A 15,780-nucleotide genomic window follows, 5' to 3' on the forward strand; every position below is an offset into this window, starting at 1 on the left:
GTAATTTCAAAGCTAAATTCATGATCCCCTAGATCAGGCAAACATGTAAATAATTAGAAATGGTCATACATAGGGTCAGTCATTTTATTTAGTTACTGGGAAAAGGTAAAGCTACGTTCATCTAATTCCTGGTAGGATTATAGGAAAGTTTTCCCTTTGGTTCAAATTGTTCCCACTTCATCAGAATCTGCAGAGCTCAGGAATAGAGAGGAACTTGAGACTAAGTATTTTTAACAAGCTCATCCACTGACCCTTAAGACCAACAAGCTTGGAAAATATCGGTTAGGGTATTTGACAATCCAGGTTGGTGGATTAGTTAATTTTGTTTTCCATTCTATTATAGATATTTCAGCTTCCTACTCTTACTCTGCAAGATACTGCTGGATTGAGGCATGTAGTGATGGGCTACAATTTCTTCAAATCATACAGTGTCTGGTTGGAAGGTAACTTAAAGATCATCTTGCCCAATATTAAGTGATTTCCCGACTTCAAATTTAGCCTGACCCTCCGGCTGTCATCTCCCACTCGTCCTTCAGGTTTGTCTGTGTCAATTACATGAAGCTAACCTAATTCAATTAGAGAAAGTAATATATTTTAAAGAAAGCAATATAGTCCAATAGATTCTGCAATCCCCAGCCAGTCATTTTTGGCCTACCTTGTTCAAATATTTTTGGATTGATAGGTGGCTAAAATGAGTCATGTCTAATTTACATGCTAATTCATTCCCTAAGGCAAAAATAAGTCAAGCTAAGGCAGAAGAATTACAGTTCCTTAGTTGTCATCAGCAGGTGTTTTCCAAGATACCGGTGTATAAAAAAAAAAAAAAAAGGGAGGAAAATGACTATGAGAAAACTTAATTGGTTGGTGTTACGGTTATTTAAGTAGACACTTCACATCAGTCTTCAAAATTGCATTTGCTACCAAATATTACTGCTATTATTGATGGATTTTAGGGCAAAAACAACTCTGAATCATTTATTCTGTGACTGAATTGCACAGTATAACTTCATTGTGTTTCAACAAAAATTTTTCTGTAATTCAGAGTCTGGGAGACATTAAGCAGTTATGTATTGATTTTGATTCTTTTTTTCCCCCTCAAGTAATCAATTCAGATTCTGTGGTCTTAAGTTCCACAAAGACTGTAACATCCATAAAAATTTTATTTCTGTGAGTATAAGGTTCTATATACTACAAAATGCCATCAGACAGTTTTGAGGCCCATCTGTACTGTTGTCACTTCAGCAACAGAAGTAGTAAAGAGAATTGACTCTAGCAGAAACTCCAGAAACTAAAAAGAAAAAAAAAGCTTTGCTGAAAGTAAGATGTCTTAATACATGTTTGAAAGACATGAAATCCATTGGAGTCCACAGTTCTTTTCTGAATAGGATAGGAACAGGATTTTTCTTATAATTCTTATATTATTTATTGACTGGACATTTTTCCTTGACCATAGGTGACTGTAAAATGTTATGATTAAAAGACTCACAGTTTATCTACTCTTAAATCAATGAGGAAATTATAGGTTACCTGATACTGACAGTTCATTGAACAATAAACATTTATTAAGGGGTTAGTGTGTACCAACCACTGTCCAGGGCACTGGAAACAGAGCAATGAACAAAATAAACAAACCCTTTTTATCTTCATAGGCTTACATTCTAGTGGAAAGAGACAGATAATGAACAAACATGTTGTAAGGACTATAAAGCAAAATAAGTTCAGGTAAGGGGATAGAACATTTGAGCGGGTCCTCTGTGAAATGAAGTTGTGAGTCATGTAGATATGTACATGTCTCTGCCCCTCAACTAGGATTTATGCTGCTTAATGGCAGAGAGACACTATTGTGTCTTTGATCTCTCCCCTCCTTGAACAATAGGGGTCCAAAAAATTTTAATTGCTTTGAAAGTTATTTCAAAGAGATCGCTAGCATCTCTTCCCAGCCAGTAAAGCAAAGATACAACTACTAAGTTCATGAAACAGCAGTACAAATCCTATCAAGCATAAGTGGTTTCCCAACTATTCTACTTAGTTCAACCCATATGAGAAATCTCATAGAACAAAATAGTAAACCCGTTTTGATAAATTGGAAAGAAATTCATTTTATGTTGTCCTCGTATCAGTTATCAGTTCACTGACTTACCAGCTCTGGTAAGGGGGGTAGGGGGGACAAATCTCTAGCTGTTTTGGCAGAAGTGATCCTACTGAAACTTCCATAAAAATAACGCAGATGAGAATTATAACACCTACTTGGAAAAGGCTTCAATCTGACAAAACTATGCTATATTTTATTCATCCAGCAAACACCTGCTGTGCACATACTATGTGCCAGCTACTGGGGATGTAATGTAGAAAAGAGTCCTGCCCTCAGAGAGTTTATCTGCTGGCACATTTCAGATAGAACATATTCTCTCTCACTGTAAAGGCTGGTTCTTAGGGTCGAGGCACCACTCCCACCCAGCATTGCTGAAGAAATACAGAACACTCAGAGTCTAGTGAAAGGCAGCCCCAGGATTCAGTATGCCACTGTCCCAAAGGACAGCAGTTTCCTGGACTTGGCAATTCCAACCCAAGTGTCTCTTTGGAGACAGGGACAATGGTGTTCAAAACTGAGTCCCTTACTGAGCTGAAAGGCAAAGGCCCAACACAAGCAGCCATAAACACATACATCACAGCTGCCACCACTGTACCCACCGTTATTCCTGTCTGGGAGTCTGCTCCACCTTCTCCATTACTGGGCTTTCTCTGTCAGGTGTTGATCCATGACAGACAGATAGTCCTTGAACCACTGACCTCTGGATGGGTCATTAAGAGGCCTCTGCTCCTGGAAAAATCAAGAAGCGTATGGGTACAAAGGAAAACACAGTCATGTCATTGTTTCGACATATTCAAATTACCAAGTTTAGGCTTTGGTTCTAGATAGGTATCTAAGTCCTTATAAATAAGAACTTATAAAATAAATCCTTATTTTATACTGAAAAGGAGAAAATCTAGCATTATCTACTTTCCCTCTGTTTTATACTGGCTCTTACATTTCTCAGACCGCCCCTAAGTTACGATAGTTAGGGCTGGGGTTGGTGTCTTGTTGCTTTTAGAACCTCCCCGCTCGGAGGGGAATACTCTTTGATTGGACATATTTTCCATCTCATTTGTCCCTTCTGCCGTTTGCTTTGCCTGTTTCTTTGGGGAAACCATCATTTTTTTAGTAGCTTCCCAACATGACACTTCATGAGTACAGATGTGTCAAGCTGCTATCTGATCTTTCCAGAGTCATGTGGCTTTCCTGTCCAGTTCTGATGGGAAATCCGACATACTCTGTGATTGTGCTGCAATTTTGACAAAGGAAATCTAGTTGAAAACACCATTGTCTCCACACAAATGACCTAGAATGTCTCCTTGTCTTCTAGCCATAAAACAAATGGCTATGCCAACTTGAGGTGTAGAGCCATGAAGAGAATGACACATTATGCTGTCAGGTATGAGAAATTTGTGCTTTATACGCTCAGGATAGCAACCTTCAGGCACACAAACAGGTTATATTATATTATATTATTATAGTATATCAATTTGCATTTTCTTAAAAATATTATACTTTTTTTTTTTTTACAAGATATTGAGTATAGTTCCCTATGCTATATAGTAGGTTCTTATTGTTTATAACTAGTTTAGATGTAGTACTGTGTACCCGTTAATCCCCCCTTTTCTCTTTGGTAACCATAAGTTTGTTTTTTATATCTGTGAGTCAGTTTCTGTTTTATAAATAAGTTCATTTGTACCATACTTTTTAATTGTTTTCTAACCAATAGAAAGTATATGATATTGTTATATAACCAGCAAACTAAAAGTCTGGGACTAGAAGAATGGAACTGGTGCTGAGTTTTAGGATTTAGGGTCTCCGAAAATGAAGAGTAAAAGGTAAATGATCAATAAAATTACAGATTGGACAATACAGTATTTCCTTTTCTGCATAGTTGTAAAGATTCTATAATTTCACAATCTGGTCAATGATCCTTTTTAGATACAACAGCCATTTTAACACAGACCTCTGGGGAATTTGGAATTATTTACTGTAGCTTTGAAAAAAAACAGTATTTATCCTAACTTTTGCTTCTCCATAACATTCACTATACAAAAACAATCTTCAAAAAAACCTGAAATATCTGCTTTTTATCTTTGATACAGCATAGCCTTTTATTCATATGCAAGATCACCTTGGAAAAGTTAACAGGTTATATTTAATGAATCTTTGTTAGGAATGACAGAGTTCAAATGTGTCAATTCTTTCATTTTTATCAGAAGAAAAGCACAGTTTATTCAAGCGTATGCATCTCACATTTACAGAGCCTTCTGCTCGTACAGCATCATTTACTTTATTACAGGCTTTGCAAACCTTTTTTCATAAAGTGAATCTGCCTGTTTTACCACTGTCAGATTGGAAGCCAACAACTGAGAATTTTGAACTAGCATTTCTTATTATAGAATATACATTTTCATTCTCCTTAAAGAATACATACTTATTGTTTTTTAATTAAACAACAGAAAGTATATAATATTCTTATAAAAGAACTTTTATTAAGCAAAAAAATGACTAAATCATGTATAAAATAAGATTGTGGTCAAAACAAATTTTGCCATAAGAAAGAGAAGTTCAAATAAATGGTCTACAAACAGAGCCTTCCTAAGAAAGACTTTAGTTATAATCTGGAAGTAGTTTATGCTGGAAAGAACGGCAAGGCGACAGAATTACAAGATTTATAAAAAAGAAAGAAAACCTTAACTATAGGTCTTTCGACTAAAAACAGGACCCAAGTTAATTATTTAAGTTACCCCGACCTGATTTCTCATCTTTAAAAATCTATATCTACCCAACAAGGATAGAATAAATAAGAGAATAGATATAAAAGTGCTTGTAGCTTATAAAGCACCCTAAACAGTCAAGTTACTTTACTTCTTTTTGTGGTATTACAAAACTAGATATCTTACAACCAGAAACACAATATTAGTTTCCATTTATGAAGTCAAAATATTATGTCTCATGAAGTGTGTGTATAATGTATATCGCTTTCAGAGAGGAAGAGAGTCTTAATATGTAACATGGTAGAAGGGATACTGCTTATTGAGTCTAATCTACCAGAATCTTGCCAGTTGGGATCCAACTGGCTCAGATATAGATCCACAAGAATACATGAAGTTAATGCATGACCATAAAAAGACACCAAGAACTCAACTGAGAATGACTGAACTTATGTTCTGAAATTTAGAGCTGTAGACATCTTAGTATACAATTGACAGAAGTATGGGTGAACACAACAAGCTATAAGTGATGCAAAGTGGTGTTCCATCATTAACTCCCTCCCCTTCCCCTACTCACTGAAGAGTTCATGGGGCTGGGGGAATATTTTTAATGTTCTACGCTCCCTCTTGCTTCCATCTTTCTGACTTAATGATCTCTCTGTGTCCTCCTTGCTTTTGTCCCATTCTGCTTTGCACTGAGTCAACTGCACCCATATTTCTTTTCCCTTATAACTAAATAGAGCAAATTCTAAGTCTCTCTGGAATTGCTCAAAGTTCAGACTTCAAAGAGGAAAGACCTAATTAACTCTCTTGCTAAGGAGTTTCTTCCTCCAACAGATTCAGAAAAATGCCACTGCCATTTACTTTGATTTAGAGGATGACTCCTCTTCCCATTTGCCTTGCACTGAAACGTTATTTCTGAATACTTTGTTTGGAGTCATGTAGGTGGTTATACCGTGACAGGCAAAGTTTTTGTTTTTATAATTCTTGCCTTTTGAGTTAGGAAAAAAGTTTCTATATTTGTCTTGTCTGTAAGGGGTCTCCCTTTGGGTAGAAAATGGATGCCAAAACACTCCTAATTGCAGCAGTCTGAAACTACATTGTTTACTTCTGCATGCCTTCTATCATCTAGGCTACATATGTCTGATTCTTGAGAGACCTGAATTCTAACGTTTGCCAAAAGATGAGTCATCAAGCCATAGCTAATAAAACGTATACTACTGCTAATACTATGAATTAACCCAGCTAGACTTTTAGAAGCTCAGATTTCATAAATAGGAAACAAGAAGAAGAAGAAATACTCCTCTAATATTTGGATGCTCTCATACTATTTGAGAAATAAATATTTTAAAAAATCAAAAGAAAACGTTAAGAAAAACTTTGCCAGAGAATGCCTTTTTTCACTTTCATTTCATGAGCTATAACTACTGTCAGTGCTACAGCCATCTCTCCAGTAAAGCACCTTGTGTTTAGAATCAGCCAAATGAAAGGCCTCCAGCGATTTTACAAAAATTAATTATTAATGACTGTTTGATTTAACTTTAGCTCAGGCCAAGAAAAGAGGCTTGTACTCTGCAGCTTGTTTCTACCTGAGGTTTTATTTTCTTTTGTTTCCAACTTGAATTCCTATTTGCAACTCCTATTTCCTATTTCCAACTTGTTTCCTATTGAATCGTATCTGTTTATCTCCTATGTGGATTCTGTACCCAGTATATTGACAATTAGGCCATTTGTCATTCTTGCTTGAAACTCAGAAAGTTACATACTTTTTAAAGGCTTTAAGAACCCTTCAAGATTAAAGCCCAGCAGAAAACTCCTCTCTCCAGATTTGCATTTTACAATCCATTATTTATTATTGTTGTTTGCCCTCAGAACACTGTTCTTTATGTACTGCTGTGAGTCATATATACATAGTCCAAACTCATTATCTTTTTCCCTCTGTCTATCCAAACCTAAAACCCAAGAGAAGACTCTCATTTTCCATACTTGAGATAATGCCTCAAGTGGCAATGCCTCAGCCAAACAGCAGACCTGTTTTAAGTGCCCTGTTTTCAACTTTGAGCTTGAAATGTCTAGGTGCATGTCATCTGTGGCAATTCATACGTAAACCACTCCTGTTTCTGATTTCTCCAGGATCCTAGTGTCTGAATGAGTTGTTCTAGAGAGAAAATAATAAATGAAACATCAGACTAACTGCTTTCTAGCTCTCTTGGCTCATAACAATCTTTATTGTTCCAGATGCTCCCAATATATATCAACAGAATCAGATTCAAGACACAGAGCTCTCCTTCATAATTTTAACTACAAAGAACGCTTTCTCCCTTTCACTATTTCTAATAAAGTGACACGTTTTCCTTCAAAGGTTCTTCTATTTAGTATTGGGAGAACCACAGACAAGTAATTGTCTTTTCCAAACCATGAAATGTATATTGCCCAATAGCCTGAAAAATAAAAGTCACGAGATAAAGGGGGCACACAAGAAAATCGATTCTAGTAACATAGAGTGTGTGTCATTTTAATCATTATGCTTTACTCAGCTACTGACCCAAATCACTGGAAGTCTATCTTACTTACTGAGTTAAGCAATCTTTCAAATAGTATTTTGAATAAGGAATTGCTGTTACATTTTTTTTAGTTGAAATAAGCTGTGGTTCAGCTTAAAGAAAACAATCCTGGTAGAGCTGATACAGCTGCCAAGAGTAGGATGTTACATGTAAAATTTACTTTTAGGAAAAGATTTAAGATCCTTTCAAGACAGATTTATCAGCCCAGACTCAGATAGTGAGTATAGGAAATCAATATTATGAATAAAGTTATTACCCATAAAAGTAAAATATTTTGGTACTTCTGTAAAATTACACAGCTATCTGAATAGCATGCTCTGCCTGGAATAGAACCTAATATAATAAGGCTTTTTACACATTATCTTGAATACTGATGTCTGTCATCACTCCGTTGTAATATATGTATGTAATATATATATATAAAATAAAAAGATAATTATATAAAATCCAGATAAAAATAATTATAATTTCTCATGCACATGTTTGGTGGTCTGCTGACTGCTGGCTGGGGCAGCCTGGTAATGGATACAGGAAGAACTGCCCCACTGACCCCAACCCAAATTGTTAACCTGTAAATTCTTAAACTAAATAGATACATATTGTTTTAAGGCAGTGAGTTTTTCCAGTAGTTTGTTACACAGAGTTACTGGGGCTACAGATAATGGATGATCTTTTGATGGAGGAAAGAACTGCATAAAGGGAGGCATAAGGGTACCAAAGAAAATCCTCCAATTCTCCACTGCTGCCCGTCAACATTCTAGAGTCCTAGTTTCCCTTTCCAAGGTATTGCTTTAGTCTGCAACCTTGGTTGCTAAAACTTCACCTAGAGTTAGAAGAAAAAAAGGATTTAAATCCTAGTTCTGGAGCTAATTGCTTCATTGAACCTCTTTAGGTTTCAATGTCCTCAGTAGTAGTACCTATGGTATGGAATTACTGTGGGAAGTGTACTGGGAAAATATAAATGATTCACATGTTGCCTGAACCATAGCACATGCTCAATAAATGATAGGCACTAAGGAAACACTGGCCAATAAATGACCATGTGTTTTTCTCATTCTTCAGGAAGCCAAATGGGTGAACATAGAGAAACAGGCAAGGGCAAACCCAAATGCACAAGGACTGGTCAAGGCCCTGCTTTGCCAAAGCTGCTAACATCTCGCTAGACAAAGCAAGGCACATGCCTGACACAGAGTGTAAGTGCAGGGACGTTAACCACGCTATACAGCAAATGGTTTGAAAACACGAGGTTGGACAATTGGGCCCACTAGTCAAATCAATATACCAGAATCTATAACTTTAATCTTATTTCTGAAGACTCCTTTCACCCTTGGCTTTCTCAGGCTATGATTCCACAAGAACAGTGATTTACAATAAATATAGATGTAGCTATATAAAATGATCTTCCAATACTGCTGGGCTCCATCATCAAAGAAGCACTGATTGCTTTGCTACTCAAAGGTGGTAACTGGACCAGAGGTTTTGACATTTGCAGTACCTTGACAGAAATTCAGGATCTTGGGCCATACCCAAGGCATATTGAATCATAACAAACATTTTAACAGGATATCCAGGTGACTTGTGAAAAACCACTGGCTATTAGATTTAGAATTCTGTTCTTAAATTTGTTCTCAATTGTGTTTGCTAAAGAAACAAACTGATATAATCAGAGGATTTTTAACTATAAGAATGGGAAACAAAAAATGGGTTTGACTCTCCAGTAATAACCTAACTTTTAAATAGATAAAAGACACTTCAGCAAAGAATATACACAAATAACCTATAAGCACATGAAAAGATGATTCGCTCCATTTGTCATTAGGGAAATGCAAATTAAATCCATACTAAAACCCACGAGAATGGCTGAAATTAAAGAGACTGAAAAGATTTGCATGGATGTGGTGCATCTGGGACCCTTATAAAACTATTTTGGAAAGCAGTTTAACAATTTCTTACAAAGGTAAAGTTGTACCTACAACCACAGACCAGCAATTCCACTTTGAGTACATATCCAAGGGAAATGAAAGTGTATATCCACCAAATAACATGTACAAGAATGTTCATAGTCATTTTATTCATAATAGCTAAAACTGGAAATAATCCAAATGTCCATAAACGGGGGTATGGATAAACAAAATGTGGTTTATTCATGCAATGAAATACCCCTCAGCAGTAAAAAGGGATGACACACAGAACATACATTATCTCACTGACATTATTTTAGAGAACAAGGTCAAATACAAGAAAACACTTATTGTATGATCCCATTTATCTGAAACTAAGGGACAGGGAAAATGAATCTATTTCTATAGAAATCCAAATGGTGGTTTTCTGTGGGTTGGTGGGAGATGTGGCTTGGATTAATCATAAAAGAACAAAAGAGATCCTTTACAGTGATGGTGAGCTATTGTATCTTGCTTTGGGCATTTTTACACAAGTATATCTATTTGGCAAAAACATATGGAACTTTGTGCATTTTATTATTTATAGATTAAACTTCAATAAAGAGGTGTTTATCACCTCACAGTTTTCAAATCACATATCCCCACATATGATCCTGTTTCAACACCCCTGTGGGTCCAGCAGGGCAGGTGTTATTATGAACTTTACAGATGAGAACATTAAAGCTCAGAGAGAGGTAACTTGCTAAAGTCTCCCGCACGCCCGTAGGTCTTTGACCACTATTTCACCTTCTTTACACTGTGTTTTCGTTTCCCCAGCAGCAAGTGGGACCAAAACCCTAAGTATTCAAATAGAAAAGAGTTAACGGATTTAAAAGTGCTGAGAACTTTCCTGCTGGGATAGCACTATTTGAATACTAAGCATAGTCTTTGCATGTCAAATATACACTTTTGTCTCTTGCCCGCTGTTCCAGAGAATGCGGAAGCTTTCCAAACAGAGAACTGGAAAAGACCCTAGAAAAAGGAGACAATTGCTGCTAGGGGAGCACGCTTCTTTGTTTGGCCTGGAGCTATTCTTTCCTATGGTTTTTCCGAACCTTAGGGGAAAGATAAACATTTTGGACCAGTACTGAGAGACTACGTGGAAACTACAAAGTCCTGCGTCAAAGCCAACCTGAAGAGAGAAAGATTTAAGAGAAGCCATAGTGGGAGCCGTGGGTCCAGCTAGCCATTGTGATTTGGCGATTTCTATACCCGAGGTGTCAGCAAGAAAATAAAAAAGACAGAATTGGGATTGCGGCCTGGTTGCCAGAGGTCAGGGTAGGGCTTCAGATAGGACAGTTTCTCTAGGCTCATCGGCTGCTTCAGAACACCAATAACTATTTCTAGTCCCCTGGCTGAACCTCTAGACCCACATCCTTGAAGCTAAGGGAATGATTTATTTGCTGGTACTAATATATATTTGAACCACTAAATCAATATGAAATTGATTCTATGCATAGAACACACTGAACTGTCCCTTGCAGGAGAAATTGGTGACCTAACAAAAGGGCACCCCTGTGATACTTATCACAATTAGGCTTACGTGCACCTATGTAGTAAGACTGTATGTTGTTTACCATATTGTTGTTCTGATTCTTCTCAATAAAATCCAAGCTGGAGCTGGCTAGAAAAAAGACATGCGTATAGACGGAGGGGGACGGTGTGAAGAGAATTGGTTCCTGTGATAACTGAAGGGTGGAAATAAATTAGTCCCGTGGTTTTTTTTAGCCTGGATGCACATTAGTGTCTTATTTGGAGCGTTTAATAAAGCACTTCTGTGTCCAGGTCTCATAGCCCAGAGATTCTAGTTTAATTGGTCTGAGGGGATAGAAAGGGAAGAGAGGTATGAATTGTCTTGAAAGCTCCACAGGCGTGTCTAATGTGCTGACCAGAGCTGAAGTAGGCAGAGGAGAGAGGAATAGTTATTCAGAATGAAGCCCAGGTGTGTAGACCGGCCCTCCAAAATGCGTTGGTTCCAACAACTCCTACAGAAAGAAGAAAAGCATTCAAAGAGGTGGCCCTACTTTCAAGTCAGATGGAAAGTCAAAGGTAGACACACCAGAGACCCTAAAGCCAAGAAACTCTCCCAAAGGAAAAAGAAACACAGCCCCACAAGGGCCCTCATTGCTTCCATCTTTGCTCCCAGCACATCTCATCCTGCTGCCACTTCTTATGCGAAATAAACATGGACTCAGGCTGTCGACAGGGGTTCTCTGAATTAGGTATTGCCCCACATCCCACTTCATCTTACAAAGTGCTCAACAGCAACTTTCCCACTTTGAGTCACTTTGATCCAAGTTACACAGATAAGTCCCGAGGACTACATTAAAATACCTTCACTTTACTGTTTCCTCTATACTGGAAAGTTGCATACCCACATCCTCCCAGCAATTAAAGATATATAAATTACAACTATCAGATATTCTTAGGATCGGATTTAGAGAAGATTAAAAAATAATACTCAACATAGGCAACAATAAGGGAAAGATGCTTTCTCATATTCTGCTGTTAGAACTCTAAATTTGTAAATTTGCCCTGGAGGACAATTTTTGTTTTTATATCAAGAGAAAACTTAAACGTTCAGAACATATTTGATCCAACATTCCTCCTCTGGAAATTTATCGTAAGGATACATACAAATACTTACCTAATCATGATGATCATACATTAAAACAACCTACATATTAATAAGAGTTTGAATAATTAAATCACTAAGTCCTTTCCATAAAAAATGATATAAAAGAATATTTTACAAGATTAATATATGATCAGACAAAAAGTGAGTCATAAAGCAGAACATACACTAAAATCCCACTTTTGGTAAATATATATGCACAGAAAAAAGAGTGGATGCATATATGTGGAATCTGAAAAAATTGGTACAGACAATCTTATTTACAAAGCAGAAAGAGAGACACAGACTTAGAGAACAAATATATGGTTACTGAGAGGGAAGGGTGGCGGATGGGATGAATTGGGAGATTGGGATTGACATATATACACTATTGATACTATGTATAAAATAGATAACTAATGAGAACCTACTGTATAGCACAGGGAACTCTACTCAATGCTCTGTGGTGACCTAAATGAGAAGGAAATCCAAAAAAGAGGGGATATATGTATACATATAGCTGATTCACTTTGCTGTACGGTATAACCTAACACAATATTGTAAAGCAACTATACTCCAATAAAATTTAGAATAAAATAAAATTAAATTAAAAAAGAGTGGAACTTGACAACAAACTCTTGGCAGTGATTATCTGGGTGAAGGAGCACTTTCTCCTATTGGACTATAACTTCCTGTTATATTTTATAACTTTAATTTGTATTCCTTATATAATTAAGGCAAATGCATAAGAGCAAAGAAAAAAGACTAAAAATCTATATGACAAAATATTAATAGTTGAGATGCAATCTTTGCCTACGTGTATTTTCAACATTTATAACAATGAATATCTACTACTATTATAACAAAAAATACCCCAAGTAATTTTAGTGTTTTTTTTGTTTTGTTTTGTTTTTTTGTGGTACGCGGGCCTCTCACCACTGTGGCCTCTCCCATTGCGAAACACAGGCTCCGGACGCGCAGGCTCAGCAGCCATGGCTCACGGGCCCAGCCGCTCCGCGGCATGTGGGATCTCCCCGGACCGGGGCACGAACCCGTGTTCCCTGCATCGGCAGGCAGACTCTCAACCACTGCGCCACCAGGGAAGCCCCCAAAATTATTTTTAAAAACAACTGCAAATAAAAACTTTAAGCATTAACACAAGCCGACTTCAGCTTGAGAGGAAGAATCTGACCTTCCACTGCTGACAGTCTGTATGGGTTTTGAGAAGTGTCCTTGCCATTATGTGTAGCTTTGAGACCTCATAGCAGAAACCACTTGGACCTTTGTTCTACTTAGATATCTCCATTTTCTTTTGTGATGTTTCATTCTGCATTTAGAAGCAAAGGGAATTTTAACAACTTTGTGTCCTCTGTTTTTTCACTCATATTTTTAATTGATCATTTTCCCACATTCAATTGCCCTAGTTCTTGTCAACCCATACCCTATAAGCATCAAGCAATACTCTGATTACGTTGTGTCTGCAAATTTTCAGGTACCATTTAATACAGGAAATCCATCAGAGTATTCCCCTTGAAATTTCACATTCAGAAAAGGAGGAAGCTCTTTCAGGACTTCCAAACCTATCATCTTGAGGTACCAAAAGTATGCCAACTGAGAAAAGTTAACTGTCCATCAACCGTAGTCCGAGAATGCTGCTTATAGACAAAGTTAACACCCCCTCCCCCACTTCCTTCTGTGGAAGAGCAATGTGTAATTTCCTGCAGAGGTTACCTGAGAGATCTGCCTCTGGACTGGAAGAACCTCTGCAGCCTCAAACTGACATGCTCTTACAGGAAGTGGTAAATGTTCACTGGAGATATTTCACAGTCAGACCCAGGCATTGTCCAGATAGATAAAAGGATATCTCAGGAAGAACTCCTGGGTTCACCCCAATACACACTTCTGGCCAGAGAGGCAGTGACATCACTCTCTACAACTCCCTGAGAGCAGACACTAAAACTTGTGCCCCATCATATCCTCAGCATTAGATGTACAGAAGTGTTTAATAATACTTACAGAGTAAGTGAATAAAAACATAAATGGATGAATGAATGATGTTCCATGAAATTCTTCAGAGAGGGGAAATCTTTATACGAAAGAATTTTCATAGGATAAGATGTGGAATAAAAGCAAAAATTAAGACCCCATAACAGACAAATGACTGAAAACAGATTCTTTCTTAAGAATAAGTTTTAACAGATAAAAGGATGGAGATAGCACAAGGCCCCAAGCAGAAAAGGAAGAGGAGACTGTTAGAGGATGAATCTCCAGGAACACTGGAGGAAAACCTGGCCTACTTCAATGTTTACTGAAGACCATGGGGACCTTTCCACTGGTCCTTGCCATGGACCCACCAACCTCAGGGGTGTCTCAAGGATCTGCCCTCTTTGTTACCAAAGTTCTATCTTCCAAAATAGTTGACATAGAAGAGAAGATAGCCTCATTTCTGCAGAGAAGAAGCTGTTTCCTTCTCTTTTATCAGAAACTGAAATTATAAAATTCAAGGAGAGTTCCAGCTTCCCAAAGGAGTGAAAACAGAGCCATTGGGTGGGGCAAAAGCAGATTTAATCATTGTATCTGCTGCCTAACTCATTTATGCTCCTCTCCTTCTTTACTCCTTGGTGATTAAAGATTAAAGATTCCACGGTGAATGTTCTGATAATATACTGCTATGTAATAAACTACTCTAAAACCTAGTGACTTAAAACCACCCCTATTTTATGGTATCTTATATTTATGTGGGTCAGAAATTCAGGCTCCACATAACGTCTGCTCTTTAAAAGACACTGCTAATATATCTGGTGAAGAACTTGTAACCAGAATATATTAAAAACTCTGAAAACCCAATAATAAAAAAGCAAACAATCCAAGAAAAAGCAGGCAAAACATTGAAAGATGCTGCACCAGAGAAGATATATAAATGGCAAATAATCCCATGAAAAGATACGCGATATCATTAGTCATTAGGGTTCTGCAAATCAAAACCATGAGGAGATACTGCCACATAGTAATTTAAAGAGACTAAAAGAAGATTAGTAGTTTTCTGCCTGGAGACAGGAGCTGAAGGAAGGAAGAGGCGGTATCACAAAGGGACGCAAGCTAATTTGGGAAGTGACAGATACGTTCACTATCTTGACTGTGGTGATGGTTTCCCAGGGGTATACACAAATCAAAGCACATGAAGTTATTCAATTTAAATTTGTGCAGTTTACTGTGTGCCAATTGTACCTCAATACAGTTGTTTAAAAGAGAGAATGGAGAGAAGGAATCTTCCCTCCCACCTCTCATCCCACCATGAAAACCCAGAAATTTAGAACTTGTGGAGACATTAGTGTTAAAGAAATTTGAGGCTGATACTTTATGTTCCAAATGAGGAAATCACACCTCAGACAAAAGAGGTGATTTGCTTAAGGTCACACAGCTGTTGGCTACAGTTTCAAGCTCCTGTCTCTCTACTTCCTACTGATCTCTGCAAAAAGGCACCTCGTTTTACAACTGCAAAGGAAACACGCTCAAAGTGTTTCAGGATCAGTTAATCTGATTGAAAGTGTGATTTAAAAGTAGACTAACATAGGTACTAATTTAATTGAAGGACATCTAAGACTCCGATTTAAAAAAGCCACAATCTTTCTGGCCTAAAGAACTTGAGGATAGAGTTTGGAATAATCACAGGCCCTGGAAAGTGAGTGGGGGAATCCTGGAAAGGTGACAGCTAGAAAAGGAGGATCCCAAATTTTATTTATAAATTCCACCCAAATCTCTGTTTAATCCCTAAGCCAGGCATGCATAAAACAGTCAAACAGAAGACAGAAGAACTAAACTGATATTGGAGTTGCTGCCTAAGATACAAAGTTGGCAGTTTCAGCCCATT

General features: G+C 37.4%; 1 long non-coding RNA gene across 1 annotated transcript in view; it reads right to left on the minus strand.

The window, feature by feature from the left end:
• The window catches only part of LOC307176875, a 180,566-nt gene that overhangs the window by 84,255 nt on the left and 80,531 nt on the right, over positions 1-15,780 (minus strand). Inside the window, exon 3 of the long non-coding RNA XR_013824923.1 lies at positions 2,692-2,821. This is a non-coding gene — a long non-coding RNA (uncharacterized lncRNA). The remainder of the gene's footprint in view (positions 1-2,691; positions 2,822-15,780) is intronic.

This window comes from Stenella coeruleoalba (assembly GCF_951394435.1).
Source record: "Stenella coeruleoalba genome assembly, chromosome: 18".
Taxonomy (NCBI): domain Eukaryota; kingdom Metazoa; phylum Chordata; class Mammalia; order Artiodactyla; family Delphinidae; genus Stenella; species Stenella coeruleoalba.